General features: G+C 39.6%; 1 protein-coding gene across 10 annotated transcripts in view; it reads right to left on the bottom strand.

The window, feature by feature from the left end:
• Positions 1 to 22,260, bottom strand: part of Tanc2 (tetratricopeptide repeat, ankyrin repeat and coiled-coil containing 2) — a 339,845-nt gene extending 317,585 nt beyond the window's left edge. For 7 of the 10 annotated variants that reach the window (XM_006534472.4, XM_006534473.4, XM_006534474.4 and 4 more), the window contains exon 1: positions 21,471 to 22,088. The gene's annotated coding sequence lies outside the window, so the exon portion shown is untranslated. Of the gene's footprint in view, positions 1 to 21,470 lie in introns of all 10 variants that reach the window. The other 3 variants (XM_006534483.4, XM_006534482.4, NM_181071.3) reach the window with 2 other exon arrangements.
• Between the last annotated feature and the right edge of the window lie 391 nt (positions 22,261 to 22,651).

The following is a 22,651-nucleotide window of genomic DNA, read 5'->3' as shown; positions in this document are numbered from 1 at the left end:
TAGATGTCAACCAGGGGTTGGGGGAGCACTTTTTAAGTACAGGAGTAATGGTTTCTTCTTGTATCTTTATAGTCTGTGTCCATCTTTCGAACCAATCTCTCATTTCTCCAATTCCCTTTTATAATTATTATTATACTAAATATTCTCCACTTGAATTACTAGATAGTACTTTTTCATGACTGGGCTCAAAACTGATACAAAAACCAAACTAAATAATACTTCCATCATAATTCATGCACATAAAGTAAAAGACTAGGCAAAGTTAAAATAAAAGGGGGGTTATTGGTTAGAAGGGACTACATAAAATGAAGCATGGACAAAACTTTCCTAGAAGATAAATATGTCCTTTATCTTGTGTGAAGTAACAGTCACACAGATTGTGTGACAGCTAGTTTTATGTCAACTTGACCCAAGAGTCATCTGAAAAGAGGGAACCTCAATTGAGAAAATGTCTCCATAAAATCAAGCTGTAGTGCATCTTCTTAATTAGTGATAGATCTGAGAGGGCCCAGCCTATTGTGAGTATGCCATCTGTGGGCTGGAGGTTCTGGGTTCTATATGAAAGCAGGCTATGTAAGCCAAGGAAAGCCAGCCAGTAAGCAGCACCCTGCCATGGCCTCTGCACCAGTTCCTGCCTCCAGGCTCCTGCCCTGTTTGAATTCCTGTCTTGACTTCCTTCAAGGATAAACACGGATATGGAAGTGTAAGCCAAATAAACCCTTTCCTTCACAACTTGCTTCTTGGTCATGGTGTTTGATCACAGCAAGAGAAACTCTAAGATAGATGGTGTATACAATTGTGAAAACTCATAAAACTGAAACTTTATTTATTTACCTTTTATTCCTTGTAGGCCATATCTCAGTTAAAAGAGAAAAGAAAAAAATCTATGGCCCCAAAGAGAAACATCAGATTATAAAATGGGACAGGATTGTGGCTAAGCCTTGAGGATCATGTTCTAGAAAGCAAGGAAGTACTGAAAATAATAGGGTATATACTAGAAAATCCATTTGAGCTATTATTCCTTTTTTTTATTTTGTTTTGGTTTTTTGTTTTTCGAGACAGGGTTTCTCTGTATAGCCCTGGCTGTCCTGGAACTCACTCGGTAGACCAGGCTGGCCTCGAACTCAGAAATCCACCTGCCTCTGCCTCCTGAGTGCTGGGATTAAAGGTGATCCAACAAGAAACTACCAGAGCACTGAGTCACAGAAAGGATTATAAACCATTGAATAAAATTAACTCCACAAACATGCAGACATATGCATGTGCATCTATACTCAGCCACACACATAAAATACACATACACACAAAATACAAAAATTTTTAAATACATAAATTGGGTAGTAGCTGGAAAGAAAAGTGAGGTCAAAAGAACCTTGTCTTTTTAACATGAAAGAAAAGAAATGGCATGTTTGATGAGAATGAGTTAATTTTTTTAAACATTGCTGAATTAGCATTTCTTTTTATTTTACTTATTTACTGGAATTTTTGTTGGTTTTGTTTTTTGTTTTGTTTGTTTGTTTGTTTGTTCTTGTTTTGTTTTTGAGACAAGGTCTCTCTACATAGACCTTGCTGTCCTAAAACTCACTCTGTGGACCAGGCTGGCCTTGAGCTTAAAAGATCTGCCTTCTTCTACCTCCTGAGTGCTAGGATTAGAGGCATGTGCCACCAAAACTGGTTGAAGTGGCATTCTTAAATATATAGCAGGAGACAGTTTACTGCACAAATGAAGGGTTATCTATAGAAAGAAGTAAGTGAACTTCTTAATGCTAGTAGATGCCTAAAAGTGGCTTCTAGTGGATTTCTCTTCAACTTTTTCAGTAAAGAATTAGAAAAGGCATTAGCTAAAAAGAAGAATGAAAAGTATTAAAAGTGTAGGTGAGAAAGAAAAAACTAAGAAAAATTCATCCACTCTGCTCCTGCTCTATATAACATAATGACCTGGAAGGATTATGGTCTCACTTGACGTTTATGGTCATGAATTTAAAATAAAACCAATCAGTAATGTTGTATGCTTTTCACTAACCACATTCAGCTTTATGGGTGCAGGCATGGAAAAAGTGGAAAGCTGGATTTAACAGGAATGCAGTTTTGGCTCCATAAGGACAATGAATCAAGGAAATGTGAGAGCTAGTGTATAACTCAATACTACAGACCTTGCCTCATATGTGAAAAGCCCTGGGTGTAAACTCCAGCACTACTAAGAAACAAAGTTTCTCTTTGAAGAAGAAAATGTTATCAAGGGTTGTATGCTGAGATAGTTAAGATTGGTTTAAGCTGAATAAGAAAGGGAGCTAGGCTACCTATAGTATAAAATGGAAGTATAATCAATGGATTAGAAATTCCAGTCAGCTATTGGATGGATCACAGGGCCCCAATGGAGGAGCTAGAGAAAGTACCCAAGGAGCTAAAGAGATCTGCAACCCTATAGGTGGAACAACAATATAAACTAACCAGTACCCCGGAGCTCTTGTCTCTAGCTGCATATGTATCAAAAGATGGCCTAGTCGGCCATCAGTGGAAAGAGAGGCCCATTGGTCATGCCAACTTTATATGCCTCAGTACAGGGGAACGCCAGGGCCAAAAAGTGGGAGAGGGTGGGTAGGGGAGTGGGGGGAAGGGTATGGGGAACTTTTGAGATAGCATTGGAAATGTAAATGAGGAAAATACCTAATAAAAAATATTAAAAAAAAAAAAAGAAATTCCAGTAGGGTTAAAAGATTGTAAAATAGGGGTTTCAAGGAGAAAGATGAAAAGAATAAGCAGTTCTCAGACAGTGAGATGCAGGAAATATAAATTATGGAGATTCTTTGGTTAGTAATAAAGAATAACTAAATTAGAAAATGAGATCACTTCTAGAAGTTAAATTCAAAATACTGAAAGAAGCCAGGCAGTGGTGGCGCATGCCTTAAATCCCAGCACTTGGGAGGCAGAGGCAGGTGGATTTCTGAGTTCAAGGCCAGCCTGGTCTACAGAGTGAGTTCCAGGACAGCCAGGGCTACACAGAGAAACCCTGTCTCGAAAAACCAAAAAAAAAAAAAAGAAAAGAAAAAAATATATACTGAAAGATTGAAATGCTGAAAAAAAATCTCATGATCAAAATTATCAGAGATTAATATGTGAAATAGTACTGCTAAGAAAAAAGGACAAAAGAGAGGGTGACTTTGAGTAATAACTTGGCTGACTTCTGTCTCCCAGTGCCTGGGAGGTAGTCTTTAAATCCTGGTAATTTCCCGAGTGATTCAAATGTCTTTCTCACTCAGGGCAGGACTAACAGCAGCTCCTGGATAGTTCATGGTAACGATATGACTCTAAATAGGTCAGGCTACACCAGAAAAACCAACCATGTGACTGCTGGGCTGAAGCTTTGAACCATGAGATACCAACCTGACCAAAATAGAGACTGAGCTCAACCCCTAACCAATAATTTAATTATGCCTACATAATGAAATCTCATTAAACATTAGATCCTGATGCTTGTTTGAGCTTCTCAAATTGATAATACTCTGCGTGTACTGTCAAACATCCATGTGATAGAAGATTTGCTCTGACTCCGTAGGCAAAGATACTACCGACTTCCCATATGGAAATCTCTCTGCCCTCTATGTCTTTTCATTCAGCTCATTATGATTCAAATCCTTGGCGCTATAATAAAACTACTGCTGTAAGTACACTGCTTTCCTGACTCCTGCTAATTGTACCCATGAATTCTCAAATCCAAAGAAGATGGTAAGGACTCTCAAATTTGTAGTCCACTGACCAAAAATTAAGAGTGTTCAATCTCTAAATTTACAGTCTTCTAGCCATGCATGAATGCCAGCACTCAAGAGGCAAAGACAGGTGGATCTTTGTGAGTTTAAGGCCAACCTGGTCTACAAAGAGAGCTCCAGGACAGACAGGGCTACATGGAGAAACTCTGCCTCAAAAAAAATAAAGAAAGAAAAGAAAGATCCATCTTGTAGAGAGCTGAGACTTTAATTTGTGAAGTTTGTTCTAACACTAAATAGCCAGAATCAAAATTCATTGTAGGGAATGAGCCAGGAGTCACAATCAACAGGGGTCTGTAAATAATATAATCTAATAACATGCGGTTCAAAGCCAGAGAATTTTAGAGATAGAAAGGAGAGTGACCTGAACACATGAGGAGCAAAAAGGACATCTTTCTCTAGCTCCAGCTCCAATAGTCTGAGTCTTATAGGAAAGAGAAGGGGGAAAGGGGATAGCATCATTTGAGAGGGCTTCACAGAAAGCAATGTCTTAAGAAGAAGAAAAAAATTCCTACAGAGCATTCCAAAAGTTTAGTAGGTTGTAAAGATGAGAACGAATAAGCAAAAGAGATCCACTACCATGGAACATAGAAAGTAGAACAACTAAGAAGTAGTGAAATAATCCTACAAGTTAGAACTTCAGGGGAAAGATAGTAATCGTCTTAGGGTTACTATTGTTGTGATGAACACTTTTATCAAAAAGTTGGGGAGGAAAGGGTTTACACTTCCATACACTGCTTATCATTGAAGGAAATCAGGACAGGAACTCAAACAGGGTTGGAACATGGAGGTAGGAGCTGATGCAGAGGAGTGGTGCTGCTTATTGGTCTTCTCGGCCTGCTTTCCTGTAGAACCAGCAGCTCAGGGAATGGCACCACCCACAGTGGGCTGGACCTTCCCCCACTGATTACTAATTAAGTACGTGCACTGAAGCTGAATCTTACAGATACATGTTTCTGAGTTGAGGTTTCCTCCTTTCAGATAACTCTAACTTGCTGACATAAAACTAGCCAGCACAATAATCAAATTACCAAATAATGCAAACAGGTCAAGTAAAACAAAGTCTAAGAAAGGCCCACTGACTAAACAATGTGAAAGCAACTGATGAGCAATTTCAGAGAAAAGATGGAGGAGAAAGGCTGACTGGAACAATTCAAAGTAGAGAGAGCTGACTTCTCAATATTCTGGAAGCCATCTAAAAGCAAACAACAAAAATGTGTTTACTAATAAATATTAGAGATAGTTAACTGCAAAAGAAGTATTCATGCCTTTGGTATTTCCTCCTGGGACTACTATTCTCATTCACCCCAATTGCATCCCCCAAAATGTGGATCAACCAAAGTAGGGAATCCCTTGAAAACCAGCAACTTTGTTTCCACTAATAAACAAGACTTGATTTGCAGACTTGAGATATATTAGCCATCCCAGTGGCATCTGCTAGGAAAGGCCAGGGTCGCCATCATTCTGAAGTTATAATAGTCCTATCGGAGAAAGCACTGAACTAATTGAGTATCTGAGGATTTAGCAGGAAATTTAAGGTGGTAAAACCCCTACAGATAATTATCCCTCCCTATTAACCCAGGTACTGGTTCCCAACAAAGATGCAAAACAACTTAATGGAAGAAAGGATAATCTTTTCAACAAGTGATTCTAGAGCACCTAGATATGCAGACAAACAGAGAAACAAACTTAGATCCTTACCTCACACCAAAAAACAGGAATGGGCCCAAACAAAATTAAATCATTTATCCACATTAACACTGCACATGAATGTTTATAGCAGCATTATTTATAAAAGCCAAATACTGGAAAGAATTCAAATGTCCATTTGGTGAATGGGTAAACAAAATGGTACATTTACACAATGGAATAATATTCAGCAAGAAAATGAAATATTGATTCATGATCAACACAAATTAACCTAAAAACATGCTAAGACAAAGAAGCCAGAAGCAAAAAATTATATTTGTACTTGTAAAATAAAACTGCATATTATGATTCCACTTATATGAATCTCCAAAGGCCAGTTACAGAAACAATCAGATCAGTGTTTACTACAGCAGTTTCTCTCTCTCTTTTTTTTTTTTTTTTACATTCCAGTTGTTGCCCCCCAGTCTCCCTCCCACAGTTCCTCTTGCCCCTTGGCTCAGAAAGGATGCTCCACACCCAGCAGACCGCCCCCTTCCCTAGGGCCTCAAGTCTCTGGAGGATTAAGCCCATCTTCTCCCACTGAGGCCAGACCAGGCTGACCTCTACTATTTATGTGTGGCTCAGTCTCTGGGAGCTCTCTGGGGGCTGGGTTAGTTGAGACTGATGGTCTTCCTATGGGGTTGCTCTCTCCTTCAGCTTCTTCAATCCTTCCCCTTATTCAACCATAGGGGTCCCCGATTTCAGTCCAATTGTTGGGTATAAGTATCTGCATCTCTCTCAGTCAGCTTCATGATCTCTTTTCAACCAAAAACCCTTTACACAATCCCAGGAGTTTAGGTGATTAACGTGGTTATACAAGTCAAAAATACTTCGTGATTAAAAAAGTCATAAAGACATTTAATATAATTCTTTTATTTTACCATCTATTAAAGACAAAGCAAATCTGTACTCTAAGGAGATGAATGTGCTTGTTTATGTTTACAAAAATAACAAAATCTTGGCTGAATAGTTGATACTTCATGATATACAAGTAACTTTGGATTTTTTTTTCTTAATTGATCAATGTTTTTATAATTGTCAGTGCTGAGAAGGCCATTTTATATAAATATGTAGTATAAAATGACAAAAGTAATGTTTAGGTCCATTTCAGAGATTGTTGGGAATTCTATCTGTACTGGATGGTTTTTTTTTTTGGCACGTTAGAGTCATCAGAGAGAAAGGAGTCTCAGTTGAGGAAATGCCTCCATGAGATCCAGCTGTAGGACATTTTCTCAATTAGTGATCAATGGAGGGAGAGTCGAGCCCATTGTGGATGGTGCCAACCCTGGGCTGGAAGTCCTGGGTTCCATAAGAAAGCAGGCTGAGCAAGCTAGAGGATGCAAGCCAGCAAGCAGCTCCTGCCCTGACTGAGTTCCTATCCTCACTTCCTCCATGATGGTCTGTGATCTGGAAGTGTAAGCCAAATAAACCCTTTCCTCCCCATCTTGCTTTTTGGTCACTGTGTTTTGTAGCAGCAATAGAAACCCTAAGTAAGACACTATCTTTCTCCCAAACCAAAATTTATTTACTACTCTTTTAAAGTCAACAACTCAACAATTTTTAAAAATCAACATTCTAACACAGTGCATCCTAATTGAAATACAACACCAAATTGATAATATGATGAAAATGACAGTAGGAAAATATTAAAATTCTCATCTTCCATAATTAAACTACTGTTTTCTATGAGTACAGAAAACCATAAATACAAAGAAAAAACCAAAATCATAACATACCACATACAACTATGGTTGCTTTTCACTTCTTCCCTTGGGCTATCCAGGTGCTGCTGCACACCAGATGGGAAAGGACAGAGCAAAAGCTGAAGTCTGAGGTTTGATCATTCCTTGGGGTGTCCAGGCCCCAATGCATACAGAACCAGAAAAGACGAATCAAAGTCTGAACGGGTGGATCAGCAGGATTCCTGTTCCGCACTTCCATGTTACAACTCTTTTAGAAAACAGCTCTTTTAGACAGTAGTCAACAAAATAACCTGTGCTCTTTACTTGGCGTGAACATGGACTATATATAAACCTGGGAAAGTGGGAAGGGGTTCTTTTTAGAGTGAAGTTTCATCGGCTGAGGCTTAAGGTACGGGGGATACTGCGTCTGCATGGAGAGGCATTCGAGGAAGTTGAACCTGGATTTCAGCAAGGATTACATGACATTCCCCAAGTAGAGTGGGTGTCGGGCTCCCCAGATACAGCAGAGAAGAGGAAGCCCTACTTACAAAGGGAGTCCTCCATTTTGTGCAGAGCTCAGGGAAACTGTCAAAACTGGGTAGACTACATCCTTTTAAATAGCAGGATCTTCCAACATACAATATCAAATCTGAGCCAAGGTGTCAGACAGTGTTCACTGGAGTCCATTGCCTTCATGGTACATACACTCCAAAATGCACAAGTTGTATGTTCAAAACCAAGGTTGTAATGAAGTGATACAATGAACAAGCCTACCAAAATCATCTTGGATTCATTATATATTGGCTTTTGATTCATTTTTGGTTGCTGTATGTTCAGAATTTTTTTTTACTGTTGTTAAGTTTTCCATGACCCCTACATTCACTCTGCAACCCCATATGGGATCATGACCCACAGTTTAACATGGCCCACAACTGGGATTAGGAAGAGTAGCTGACTATGAACAAGCTGAAGGGAATTTTCTGAGGTGACAGAAACATTCTAAAATAAGCTGTGATGACTGCTCAATTCTATACATTTATCAGTGAATCATTTAATTATACATTTAGAAGAAAGCTATAAAAAGAAAAATATCAGACAAGTGAATAAAGATAACTTATTATCCTTCTGTGACATCTAATATAAATGGGAGAAAAGATGGAGGATGGTAACTAAGAGAGATGATCAAGGGAGAGTCTCTTTGAAATTAAAGAAACCAGGATGTTTTTAAGCTATTAGCAGTGGTCTAGGAAAAAAAAAGTACAAAACAACGTCCTTGAAAAGTAAGAAGGCAAATGTACTTTGGTGGGCACCTGAAAAGAACACCCTTTGGAAAAAGAAAAGATAGTTAAATCATAGTTAAGGCTGGCAAAAACACAGGTGAGAGGAAGATTATTCTATTTTCTTAGTGCTGAGAGGAATTTGATGGAAAGAAAATGTTGGAAGTCTGAGTTCAAGGAAAAAATGTAATCATTTACATGAAAAAGAATATAGAAGAACCAGAGTAATACAGGAGAGCTAGGCAGCACTAAATTAATTTAAAGTTGTTGAATGAGCAGTACTTTAAAGTCAACAAAGTTATTCTGCTCCAGCAATCATTCCTTGTAAGTATACAACCATAAAACAGATAGCACTGGTACTAACTGGCATTATGTTTTACCAAGTAAGGAGGGTTCAAATGGGTTGAAAATAGATTCAGGAGAACAACTATGACAAGCTGAAACTCCAGCTATCAGAAAAGGAAGTGAAAAATAAATGAGTGTTAGGGGATGGAAAGGGCAATAACAGAAAAGTTACTATTGGGTCTGAAGATGCAGCTAAGTTGGTACGATGTTTGTCTAGCATTCAGGAAGCACCTGGGAAGGGGAGGAAAAAAAAGATAACAAGTTCAAGGCTAGCCTGGGCTATCTAAGATTCTCTTCAAAAACAAAGGGGACCAATAAAGTAAAAGAATTCATGTCACTGGGTACCATGCTAGTTTGTTTTTACTATCAATTTGACATAATTTGGAGTCATCTGGGAAGAGGGAACCTCAAGTAAGGAATTGTCCAGATCAGACTCCCCTGTTGGCATCACAATGATTGATCATCTTGATTAATGATTTATGTGGAAAGGCTCAGCCCACTGTGGGTAGAGCCATGCCTACAAAAGGTTGGCCTGAGCTATCTAAAAATGCTAATTGACCATGAACTCACTTGAGCCTGCCAGTAAGCAGCACTCCTCTATGATTTCTGCCTTGAGTTTCTGACTGGACTTCCACCCTGTAAAGTCCTCCATTGATTGTGACCTGGAAGTATTAGTCAAATGAGTCCTTTCCTCCCCACACTGCTTTTGGTCAGAATGGTTTATCAAAGCCACAGAAAAGATCAGGTACTATAAGTGAGCACAAGAAAAACCTTTTAAAAATAGATCCAGGCTAGTATTTCCAAGACAATCTGTACAGAGGACAGCAGGGTGCTTATTAAGGTACAGTCTCCAGAAAGCTGTACATCTGTACTGCCAATGCTATTGGACTTTAGCCCAGGTCAGTAGTAAGAGCAAGGCCAAGACAAAGGATCAGCAAACCCCCAACGATTTCTATCAATGTCAAAGACCAAAGACTTGTATAAAACTTAACTACCATTCTCTTGGGCAGGTGTGCTCATGGCATTGTCTACAATTACAAAACCTGTCAACTCTCTCTAAGATAGAATATAGTTCTAAATCCTACAACTTTAGTCGTTTAATAAGATGTTTTATGGATTTTTGTGTCTTTTACATTTTAATATCCTTGCCTCCCTAGAATAAACCTACCTGATCATGATATACTGTCTTTTAAATGCACAACTGGATTTAATTTATTAATATTTTATTTAGAATGCTTGCTTCTCTGATCAAAGAGTAGACTAATATCCCTAATAGTTAATTACAGCAAACAAAACAAAAGCACCCTTAACATCCATCTGTTGGATAGTAACAATAAATGATGGGGCTACGAGCTATAAGTACTCAGATTTTTAAAATTAGAATTCCATTTACTGAGCCTGGAAAGAGAGCTCTGATAGGTGGTTAGATAAATAATGCAAGTCATTGAGCAATGTAAATAATATGATCCTCTATTTAACTGAAAAAAAAGCTTATAAATGTACAAATATCTGCTTATATATTTTTAAACAAAGAAATCCAAATTTCTGCTAATGTATATTGCCACAAGGAATATAAATAAAAAAGGAAACGCTCTAAGAGAGAAAAATACTAACATTTTATTTACCCCTTGTTTATTTATTTTAATGGTTATAATCATATATTTTACTCTGTAATTTTTTTTTAAAAAAGGCAGACTAGTGGGGAAATACCCATTGTCTAGTACAGTGAATAAAAATTAACAGCTATTAACAACTGAACTATTTTTAAATGTGTAACAATGTAATGTGAAACTGCATAAAAATGATCTTTCTGAAGGGCATTAAATGGGATGTTTTCAAGACAAACTTTACTAGAACTTCTTATGTAGCCAAGGATGACTCTGAATTTTGAGTTCTTAACCCCCTGCCTCTACCTCCCAGGTGCTGGGATTAGAGGCCTGTACCAGCACACTGGTTATGTGGTGCTGGAGATCAAAACCAGTTCCTCACACACACTAGGCAAGCACTACCAACAGAGAGACACTGCCAGGCTAAGACAAACTATTTTCATTTTATGATTAGTACAAAAGTACTGATTTGTGAGGTCATTCTCCCTCTCACCTTCCCCCCCACTTCCATGTCCCTCTCCCATCTCCTCTCTGACTGAACCTAGGTAGGGCCTTAGGCCTGCTAGCACTCTACTACTGAGCTATATCCCCCAAAATGAGCAACTATCCATACTACAGGAAAAAGGACAACATTTTTTTCAGGATATTTGTATATAGCAGATTGCCAAGGCCTTTTGTTGTATTCCTGTTGTCATTGTTAAGTAAAGACTACAGAAGTAAATGCTCTAAGAAATTCACCTTGTCTAATCATGTATTCTTTAGAAAAAAGAATAACTACAAAAACTGTCCACCTGGAGCACCGGCAGGGAAGAACTGGTGGGCGGTGGGGGAGCAAAACCCAATTATTCAAAAAATAAGGACAGATGTTTGTAAAAGCTGAAAACATTTACATGACCAGACTGGGGGGAGTATTTGCCACCTTCTAGCTGTGTCAGGAAACACTGGCTTTCACTCTCACTCCTATAACCATAAACTGTAGCTGGTCTTTGCTACTTTGTAGATTCTTTTTTCCCATCTTTTCCCCCCAGTTTCACACCTTAGCACTAGACAAGATAGAAAGAAAGGGGGTGGGGGTGGGGAATTCCTTGTTTCTTTCCTACTGTTTCTTCTTTGAACTTGACTACTAGCAAACCCCAATCAACTCCCCTGAACTGCTACCAACCACCAACCAGGGCCTACCAGGGCACTAGCCTTTACATACTCTCTTAAAAGTTCCCAGAATTCCAAACATCACACATCACAGAAATTTTCTGTAGGTGGCAAAACCATGCCTATGCTAGAGCATGAGGTAAATCTAAGTCAGCTAAGCACCACCATCTCCATAACTGGGAGTAAAATGAAAGAACATTCTTTTAATATTTCTGTATTTTTTTAAAGAAACCAAGATTCCAGAACTGTCTCTACATAAAACCTTGTCAAGGTAAGTTTTTAAAAAAGTCCTTCACAGCTGATGAGTGACAGAGCAATAATTCACACCTGTTTTACTGATTTAAAAATAATGCATGTTCTTTCTACTACACAACTGGTCTCTTTATGCAGAAAGTTAAAGCTGCTTTTTTGTTCTGTTGTGTTTATTTTAGACACGCTCTTATTATGTAGTGCAGGTTAGCCTCAAACTCCTGCCTCAAGTTCCTGAATACTGGGATAACAAACAGGCTTATACCATTATATTCCACTTAAGGCCTCTTAAACTGAACATGAGTCTTAAGTAATCTTGTCACTTTCTAATCTCAGAAATATCTAACAACTTTCAAAGGAAGTTTCTCTTCTGCTTTAAAACTCTAGAAAAGGGAGCTGGAGAGATGGCTCAGCAGTTAAGAGCACTGACTGCTCTTCCAGAGGTCCTGACTTCAATTCCCGGCAACCACACAGTGGCTCATGACCATCAGTAATGAGATTCAATGCCCTCTTCTGGTATGTCAGAAGAGAGCAACAGGTATTCTCACACATAAAATAATAAATAAACTTTTTTTAAAAAACTAGGAAAGGAAGTAAGATCAATGATAAAGCAGGATTTAAGTATAAGAGGTTGGCAGTGATTATTTGTTGATATGCCTTAATAAGTCTTCATTCCACTGGTCTACAAAAGCTGAATGCCTTCACCACCAGCCAATTTTAAAAGCCTAAGAGCTGGAGAGATGGCTCAGTGGTTAAAAGCACTGACTGCTCATCTAGAGGTCCTGAGTTCAATTCCCGGTAACCACATGGTGGCTCACAACCATCTGTAATGGGATCCGATGCCCTCTTCTGGTGTGTCTGAAGACAGCAACAGTGTAAAAGCCTAAGGAACTCTACAGTTCCTTAGCACTGAAGCAGAAATGGACTTCTAGAACATAGCAAATTATCTATAAGTTTCCACAGACCAGTAACTAGAAATTTCTGGGACATTGCCCCAATTCCATACAAGATCAGGAATAAAGGTTAAGAAAACACAGTCTTCATTTAGACAGGAATACTTACTAAGATCTGAAGTATATTCTCCAAGTCTAAAGTGACTAAATAAAAGACTATCTACACATTCTATCCAAGTTCAATAAATATAACCTATTATAAATAAATCCACAGTAAAAGGTGTGCTTCTATGACAATAGGAAAATCAGAGTCATGTTTCTCCATGCCTATCTTTAAGACCAGATAGATATGTTCATATATTTAAGATGAAGAAATGTGTGTCTACTGCTTCAAAGATATTTGCAACAAATAAAGGTCATACTTTTCCTTGTAAACTTTATGTCTGAAATCTCGCTCATATTTATAAAAGTTAATGTATGGCGACTAGAGAGATATCTTGGCAGGTAAAATGCTTGTTATGCAAGCATGAAGAGCAGTGTTCAGATCCTCAATTCCCAGGGAAATGCTAGGCAAGGACAGTGGCCTGCTACCATGAGGGAGGAAGAAACAGGATCCCTGGAGCAAGCTGGTTAGCTAAACTAGCCAAAGCAGCAAGATCTGGGTGCAAATGAGAGATTGCCTCAGTGTATAATAAAGTAGAAAACAATCAAAAAAGACACTCAACATCAACTTCTGCCCTCCACACATACAACCCACCCACATATATGTAAATACACAAACACACATGCAGTTACCCCACACACAAGCAAAAATGTTTTAAGTTAAAATTTTTAAACCGATGTATAAATCATATAAAATCCTTTTACAACACCTTTGTCACAAAAGGAAAACAGTAGACTTTAGAAAAGTAAAACTTTAGAAAAATGGAAATACTAGTTAATATGCTACATATTTTATTTTTCAGAGGTGGAAGAATATCTAGGACACAGAAAAAAAATATAAAATTTCTAAGTTGGGCACAGTGGTGCATGCCTTTAATCTCAGCACCTGATCTTTATGAATTCAAGACCAGCCTGGTCTACACAACAGTCAGTTCCAGGACAGCTACAGAGAGATCCTGTCTCAAAAAACAAAACAAACAAAACAAAACAAAAACAAAGCCATAAAAGGAATATTAAACTTCTGCCCTCAACTGAAAGAGAATAGTAATAAAAAAAGTCAAGAAATACACATGGAAGGAGTCAATAAGCATCTAAGAAAATGACACACCCTAAAAATGCTCCAATTTTTTCAAAATAACTAATGCACATTCAAACCTTACATATAACAAAGACAAATATATATATGTGTGTGTGTATATATATGTATATATATGTGTGTGTGTGTGTATATATATATATGTACACACACACACACATATATATATATGGATGAGACAATTTTTTATGGAAAATACACAAGAAACAAACTAGTCTGTGTTCCAAACTCTTCTCTGTTTCAGACACTTCTTTTTCTTTATTTTTCTTTTTTTCTTAAGACAGTCTCATTATGCAGCTTGCTAGCCTGGACTCACTCTGTAGACCAGGCTTAACACCTCCCTAAGTGCTAGGATTAAAGATGTCTACTACCACATGTGGCTCTGCTTGGGATACTTCTTAAAAACAAACAAACAAACAGACAGACAGCTGAATCTAACTTCAGAGTTATACATACTAAGAATACTATAGGCTGGCACCATTGGAGGGGGGCAGCAGCACAGGCCTTTAATCCCAGCACTCAGGAGGCAGAGGCAGGCAATTTCTATGAGTTTGAGGCCAGCCTGGTCTATAAAGTGAGTTCCAGGACACAAGGCTTCACAGAGAAACCCTGTCTCAGTTCAAGGGGCTGGGGAGAGGATGACAAGGGGCACACAACATGTTATAAAGCAGTACAATGAGTTTTTCAAGTAAGCAGTACTACGGCATAATAAATTTTCTCAATAAATGGAAGCAGGTATTTTCTGTAAAAACCTAATAGACATATATAACTCCTAACATTCAAAGAACACTAAGGGCATAGACTATAGAATAAATCAAGGAATGGCAAAGTTTTTTTAGAAAGTAAATATTTAGGCTTTGTAGGCTATACGGTCTCTATGGCAACTACTAGACTCTGCTGTTGACCCAAAAACAGTCACAGTCAATATGTAACCAAATGAGCATAGCTATGCCACTTTAAAAAAAAATTTAAAAACTATTCTTAGCTTGAAGGACACATAAAAATAGATGATGGGCTGGATTTAGCCCACAGTATAGATGGTCAATTTCTATAATACATAAGAAAGTAATTTGGCTCAAGCTCACACAGAGAACCTTCTAATCTTTCTCCTGCTACCACCCTAGGAAAAATTTAAAAATAGAACAAAATTTGTTTACCTGTAGAGACAATGTTAATTACAATCTAAGTATTAGTCAGAATATTTAGATTTAGGTATGTGTATGTATCATGTTTATACTATCCTGAGACAGTGTCTTTCCACGTAGCCCTGGTTGGTCTGTAAGTCCCTCTGTAGACCAGGATGGCCTTGAACTCGCATAGCTCCACTGCCTCCAAATGCTGGGATTGAAAGCGAGTACCATCACGCCTGGCATGGGTTGAAGTTTCAAAGGCATAGCTAAAACAATCTGTACTCAGTAAGTGGACAATGAGTACCCATTATCAGGAATTATACTGATGCAAAATACAAGATGAAACATTATAAGTCCTGCCTAAAGAAATCTAACAGATTAGCGACGAGGCAGTCACATAAATCATGGTACAAAGGGAGAAGAAAGAATAGCACACTCAAACCCAAGTAGGTGAGTTAAGAATAACCTTCTTCACTCAAAAGATTCTGTTTAGGCTGAGACATTAAGAATTTGTCTATAGAACAAAGAAAAGGAAAGGGATAGTCCAATGCAAAGAGAGCGTTATACAAAATAAAATCTGAAAATGTAAGAGGTTATTATATATTAAAGGAATTTAGAATTACTGAATAACTTAAAGACAAATGTGGCAAGTAGTAAGTCAAAAGATGTAAGGAAAGACCATTAATTACCGCATTGGTTGCTAAGGAGCTCCTATTTGATTTTTTTTTTTTCTCTAATGAGAAGCAATAAAGTTTCTGATGAAACTAAAATGATCAGCTAAAATTTTAAAACTGTCATTCTGGGGTTGGGGAGATGGTTCAATGGGTAAAATCATGAGGACCTAAGTCTGGATCTCCAGCACCCTTAGGAAGCATGAGCTATGGCTCCATGCACCTGTACCTCAGCACTGAGAGGAAGAGGCAGATGGATTCCCAAAGCTCGCCCAGCAAGGCTGGCCTAGCCAAAAAGGCAAGCTTCTAGTTCAATGAGACATTTTGTCTCAAGAGAAAGACGAAGGCACCAGAAGAAAACATCCACTGTCCTCCTCTGGCCTTTACATGCACAAGTGTATGCCTCATATTCATGTGTATGCAACACACACACACCACACCACACCACACCACACCACACCACACACCGCACACCCCATTCCTACTACCACCACAAACAGAGGACGTGCATATATATTACTCTGACAGCAATGTGGAGGGACCCACAAAAGAAAGAGTAAAGGTGTCTTCTAGGCAATCTGATTTATTTTTTTAACATGCCAAGATGATTGACTAAAATGCAATAGCTTAGTTTAGGTGACTGCTATCAGACTAACTTGAATTCTAGTAAAAAGACACTAGAGAGGTTTTGTCTACCACAACTGAAAAAAAGACAGAAACTGATTCTATGGGGAGAAAAAAATAAAGTATGGTAAAGACTGGCATCAGCCTAGTTTTTTTGTTTCTCCCTTTTTATTTTAAAGAATTAATTTTATTTTGTATATGTGAGTTACACTGTACACTGTCATTGTCTTCAGACACACCAGAAGAGGGCATAAGATTCTTTACAGATGGTTGTGAGCCACCATGTGGTTGCTGGGAATTGAACTCAGGACCTCTGGAAGAGCAATTATTACTCTTAATCGCTGAGCCATGTCTCCAGACCTCTTTTGTCGATTAAACTTGATCATATTTATCATTCACTAAAGAAGGGCAAACAGAAGCTGAAGATAGCAAGATACTTTGGTGTGACCCATAAAATAATCAACTCATTTGATACTTTCATCATCGACAAATATAGCTGTCAAATGATTTCTTTTTTGGGAGGTGGGGGATTAAAGATAGAACTCTAAAACACTTGCCCAACACATACAATGGCCCATGTTTCAGCACTACGAATCAAAAGTAAACTGATCTAACAAAAGGCATGTGCTTCCAGAAATAATTATGGTACTACAATTCTTTAGAACTTTCTGGAATAATAATAAGTCCCTCCTTTCTCCACATCCACAACCTGCATAAGCTTTCTGAGACTCAGACACTGAGTTCTTGGTCTCCATCTACAATTTCTTTGATCCTAAGACTCACAGTAAGACATCCTCTAAGAGAAAATGACCTCTGAATAGAAACCATACCTCTTAAGCCTCAAACTTTCAATATTTTTCTCCATAGCTTCAAGAGACTTACTCTCCATTACCTTAACTCCTTGTTCTGTTTTGGTTTGGTTTGTTGTTGTTGTTATTTTTACCTTAAATAATTTTCATTTAGTATATTACTAGAAAGCATGCAATTCAGATAAGCCAAGAGATAGTCTTCACAATATAATAAAGCATTAAAAAATTTACATTTACAGTATTATTTATCTTCCCATCAAATACTATTATTTGATGACTGTAGGCATATGAAGCAAATATAATAATACTAAGTTATCAATTAATTCACAGAGAAAAAAAGAAATGTATAATAATTAAGCTGGCTTCCAGTATTTATTACCTTGCTCAGACTTGTGTTAGAAAAATTAAAAGCCCTCTGTACCAGCATGCTCCAAGTCCTTGAAAGGAATCTGAGTACCATCCGTAAAAATACTCTCCTTAACTTTGAGTGATTCGGAATTTGATCCAGCTAGAGTGACCAAGTAGTTTCCCTCAGACTTTAACTGTATTTCAAGAAGGAAAAAACTTTGACAAAGAAAGACTCGTATGCATTGCAATGCATAATCATTCTAGTATATATCCAGTAAGTATCAACCATTTCAGTATTTCCCCTTTGAAACTCCTGTTATTAGTATATTCCTGTTTAGAGTCTACTTCTTTTCTTCATTCAAAAAAATCCTAATTATTTAGGAACTGCTAAAGGGATAAAGTCAACTATAGCAAACAAGGAGAGCGAGCATGACAGAAGTAAAAATCAATGGTGAGGGGCTGGGAGTGCAGCTTAACGTTAGTAAACACCAGGCCGTGGGCTTATCTCTAGCACCACTGGAGGAAAAAATATTAGTAACAGCCAGACAAGGTGGCACATGGCTTTAATGCTAGCACCATGGATGCACAACAGAATGGGTAAGTCACTGTCAACTGGGGCTACACATGGGGACCCTGTTTCAAAGAAGAAAAAGTCAATGATGGGAGAAGGAAATAACCAATTAAGGTTTAACAGTGTTGGTGGTAAATTTTTACAGTAAAAATGCAAACCAATTACAAGTAAAATATTATCAATAAAAATTCAGAGCAAGTATGATCCTATATCTCAATCAATTTCTTCAGTATAATAAATTATATAGTTTTACATCCTAAAAATGTTTGTTCATAATTAATATGTTTAATACCCATAATATCAACAAATGTATATTAAGGTAAAAGACTGTCTACATGAACTATGTGAGTCACAAGGTAACCAGAAAATATTTCTGTGAACAGACTGGTAGAAATAATTTGCAAATAAATAATTATCACAATCATGAGAGGTGACAGTCCACTTTCTAAAACAATCGAAGCTATATGAGGAATGTAGAGTTCACTGCTGTTCCTTGAGCTTTATTCGTTTTTGTAAATATTTCATATGTAAGGAATATCTATAAAACAATGGTTAAGTGCTAAGAAAAATCTGAGCAAACATTTGTTTGGAAAAGCTAATTATTCAAAAGATCCAACCCATTTTTGCTAATCACATTAAAACAAATAGAGAACATAAAATGTAAGTATGCAGGAGAAATAATTTCATCTTGATTTTCCAAATAAAGTTAGCAATAAAAATTTACTGATACTTTTTTAAAAAAATACCATGAGGTATATGTGTGTGTATCAAACTACCTGAATATAACTTTTGACCTCTAAAGATCCTCCTCAAAGAAAACATGACTATAAATGTGTCTTTAATCACATGAAAAGTCCTGAATAAGACTACTTACTGCTTATAATCACATAAAAAGAATTTAAAAACAAATTCCTAAAAAGAAGTATTTACTATAAGCACTCTTTGCACATGTGTACACAGTTTATTTGCTTTATGGTGGACATGTGCATTTAAGTACAGTATGCCTTGTCAGTACTAATTCGAGGACAATCCAGTATAGTGATGAAGGACAGTTAGGAGCCAGAGTTTCCAGCCAGAGTTTCTAAATTAAAACAGCATTTCCAATTCTCAGCTACATAATCTTTGGCAAATTAATCTGTTTCCATTTCTCCTGGGTAAAATGGAAATAACAATATATACCTCAAAGAATTTTGTAACTGTATAAACAATGTACAAGACTGTCAGGAAGTGTATGCTGTATAAATGTAACCTACTACTACTAAAGTAATAGAGTCCCATGTTCCTGAGCATTTTTAGCAACCTGAATTAACTAATATCAGATACTATTTAAATGGGACATCAAATCTAAGATCTGGTTAACATGTGTTCCTAGCTATGCACTTTAAAGTAAACAAGTGATTAATAGATCTACATAGCCACTCCAATGATAAAGAACAATCTGAAAAGACTGTTTCCCAAAAGTTGCAGCTATCAATTTCTTCCCTTACACAAGGGGGCAGTGATAACAAGGAAAGAACAGGGTTCTGCAACACCTCTTCCTACAGACAGTAGGGGGTGGCAGTGCATATGGCTTACAGTCAGAACAAAACAGGAAGACCCAACAGAACTGCTCTTTATTCTCTTCTGGCCCTCTTCTCTCTTTAGCCTCAACAGAGCCTCTTCAGAAAAGGCTAAATATCTTCAGAAAAGACTAAAGTTCAAAATTAATCAAGGAAAATCCAATTTCGTTTTTGAAGGAAATGATCCCTCAATGAATGAATCTGGAACCAGGGCGAAGCCAATCACTATGAATTTTCAGATTATCTGGCAAATTACTATAATAAGAACAACATTCACGCAGGTAATTCAATTTATAAGAATTCCAACATAACACACCAAGATATCATCAATAATTAAATACACCCTGGTGAACACATCAAATATTTCTGCTTTTGTTTCAGTTACACAGATACTCAATGTATACACACGTTATTTTTAATGGCTCATCTAGCTGTCTTTTGTTACTTTTGAAATTACAGTATGTTCTGACAATCCTCTCAAAACACAGATGTTCTTAGATGGAAGTCACAACGTTTTGTAGCATGTGGACACACACACACACTTAAGAGAGAAAGATGGGGTTGAAAGGAGGAGGAAGAGAGGTAAGGAACAGTTGTTTCATTTGTTTCTGGTTTTCCCTCACATCCCGAAGACAATTTACCTGGTAAATGCTACAAGGAACACTAACTACATTGACAGTATCCATGTTGCTGCATTTTATGCCAATTTACTGTATAGCGTTTTTATCTTATCTCACCATCCCATCTCAAGAGCTAAAACATACCAGAATATTCCACTATTGCCAGGCTCTGTAATTAGCCACTGCCATAGCTTTTGGCTCCAACCCTTCAAAATGCCTGAAAATTTATCCCTTTTGTTCACCATATTGTTCTGTTTTCCTTGTTCCACTTATTTTCACCTGTAAAAAAGCCAAGGCAGGGACACATGAAAAATCGTTCCCTTTGCCTAACGATCCTGAACACACAATTACAGTCAGGGTGCTTGGCTTGTTTGTCTTTTTTTGTTGTTTGTGTTTTTCTTTTTTTTCTTTTTTCCTTGAGAGGAGCAGAGGAGAGAGTGAAAGACATCCAATCTTTTCCTAATGCTAATGACCATTGTTTATGTTTTCTGGGAAACATTTTAAACATTCCACACCTGGAATAGAGAGACAGGCTACAATTGCATGGATGCTCTACATGTTGATGACAAAATCTGAAATCATTTTAGCCCCATTTTTTTCCTTTCCCATCTCACAATCAGACAATCTTTTTTTTTTTTTTTTTTTTTTGCTTTCACGTGGGTACTTTCCCCATGTCAAAAATCGCAGCTCCTCTCGATCTCCTACGACAGAATATGTAGCAAAAGCCCCATTAGTCTTTTATTATAGTACACCTCCTTCCCCAAAGGAATTATTCATGTTCCTAATAACACTTCTACCATGCATTTCTACGCCACAGAGGCCAGCCCATCCTGTGCCTTTACCTGGCACATTTCACAACTACTTTTATGCTGCATTCAGGGACACATTTTGCAACTCGTTCTGCACCACATTCCTTGCCACGTTTAGCAATCTGCCTCGCATCTCATCCCGGTCCCCGTCATCCAAAGACCCTCCAGGTACCAAATACCAAGACCAACCTCGGTGACAACCAAGTGGTAGACCCCGGAGCCCTCCGAAGCCGCCCTCGGTCCCACATTCATTCGGAGGCAGCCTGCCTTCCCCACGCCTTCGACACCGGAGGCACTTCACTGTCCGTTTCCCAGTCTCCCTGCTCGCCCCAGCCCCCGCAGCTGAGGCGTCGCAAGCGAACGCCCCTGTCACCTCACCCTCACCGACCCTTCTTCCCTGCTCGCCCAGCCCTTACCTGCCGTTCTAAGGGGCGCGGCGCACCTCGGGGTCAAGCCCGCGTGCCAGTGGTCTCCGGTGAGGACCGCGCCGCCCGCGGACGCCCCACGGAGGATCCGCACCTCAGTCGGGCTCGGCGGGGCCTCGCGGCCGGCGAGCGCTGGCAGCCCGCTGCGGTCCTCCTGTCAGCGGCGGCGCGGGGGGGACAGGCTCGCCCCTCAGCACCGCGGCGGCGGCGGGCGCCTCGCTCCGCCTCGCGCGCGGCACAGCCGGGAGGTGAGCGCGAGGGGGATGGGAACGGGGGCGGGGCCGCCCGAGGAGGCGCGCGGGGCGGCGGAGGGAGCGCGGCGCCTGCCGCCTGGGGCCCCGCGCTAGCGGCGCTCGCAGCTGGCCGCGCTGGGCGGGCGGGCGGCTGGCGCGAGGCGGCTGTGGCCAGCGGGCCCCGCCGGAGCAGCGCGCGCCCAGCAACCCGCGCCCGGCAGGCCGCTCTCTAGCGCCGCCGCCGCGCCGGGGGCGTCGCACCCTCGGAGGCCGCCCGCAGCCCCGCCCCCTCCGGGCCGGGTTGGGGAGGAGCGCGAGCGCGGAGGGAGAGCGCGTGCGTGGGGGCGCGTGCGTGGTGGAGCGCGCGCGCCCCCGCCCCCCGCCCCTCCACGGCCTGGGGGCGGGGAGGCGTTGCGAGAGCTGGTGGTGGTGAACCCCGGCTCCGCGCTGACAGAGGGGGCCCTGGCGCTGCAGGACGTGTAGGCATTTCTGGTTTCCTCAGGGGGCTTGGACTGGTGGGGTCGAAGGCATTTGGTAAGGAAGAGGAGAGGAAGCTCAATAGCTGACAAGGCCCTAAAGAGTTTGGCTCCGCCCCCCGAGATGATGTCACTCTCGAGGTGGCTGCTGCTGTCACGTGCGCCCACTTCTGGGGGCCTTTCCTCCTGCTTTGATAGCCCGAACGTTCCTCTAGACTGCCCCCGGCTCTGGTCACCACAGGCACACGTGTCACTCAAAGTCATCGACGCCAACAAGTGTCAGTTATTCCTCTCCTGCGTCTCAGTGGTAATGTGTAGACTGCTTTCAAGATGCCACCGTTGCCTTTCGAACAGGGATGGGAGGAAAAACAACAATGGCTTGGGGGCGGGGGGGGGGCGAGGGAAAATAGAGAGGAAGAAAGAAAACTGTCATCTGGAACAATTGATGACAGTTCTCTAACCT

This window comes from Mus musculus, chromosome 11, assembly GCF_000001635.26.
Source record: "Mus musculus strain C57BL/6J chromosome 11, GRCm38.p6 C57BL/6J".
NCBI classification, from domain to species: Eukaryota; Metazoa; Chordata; class Mammalia; order Rodentia; family Muridae; genus Mus; species Mus musculus.
This window is presented reverse-complemented; position numbering and strand designations above follow the sequence as displayed.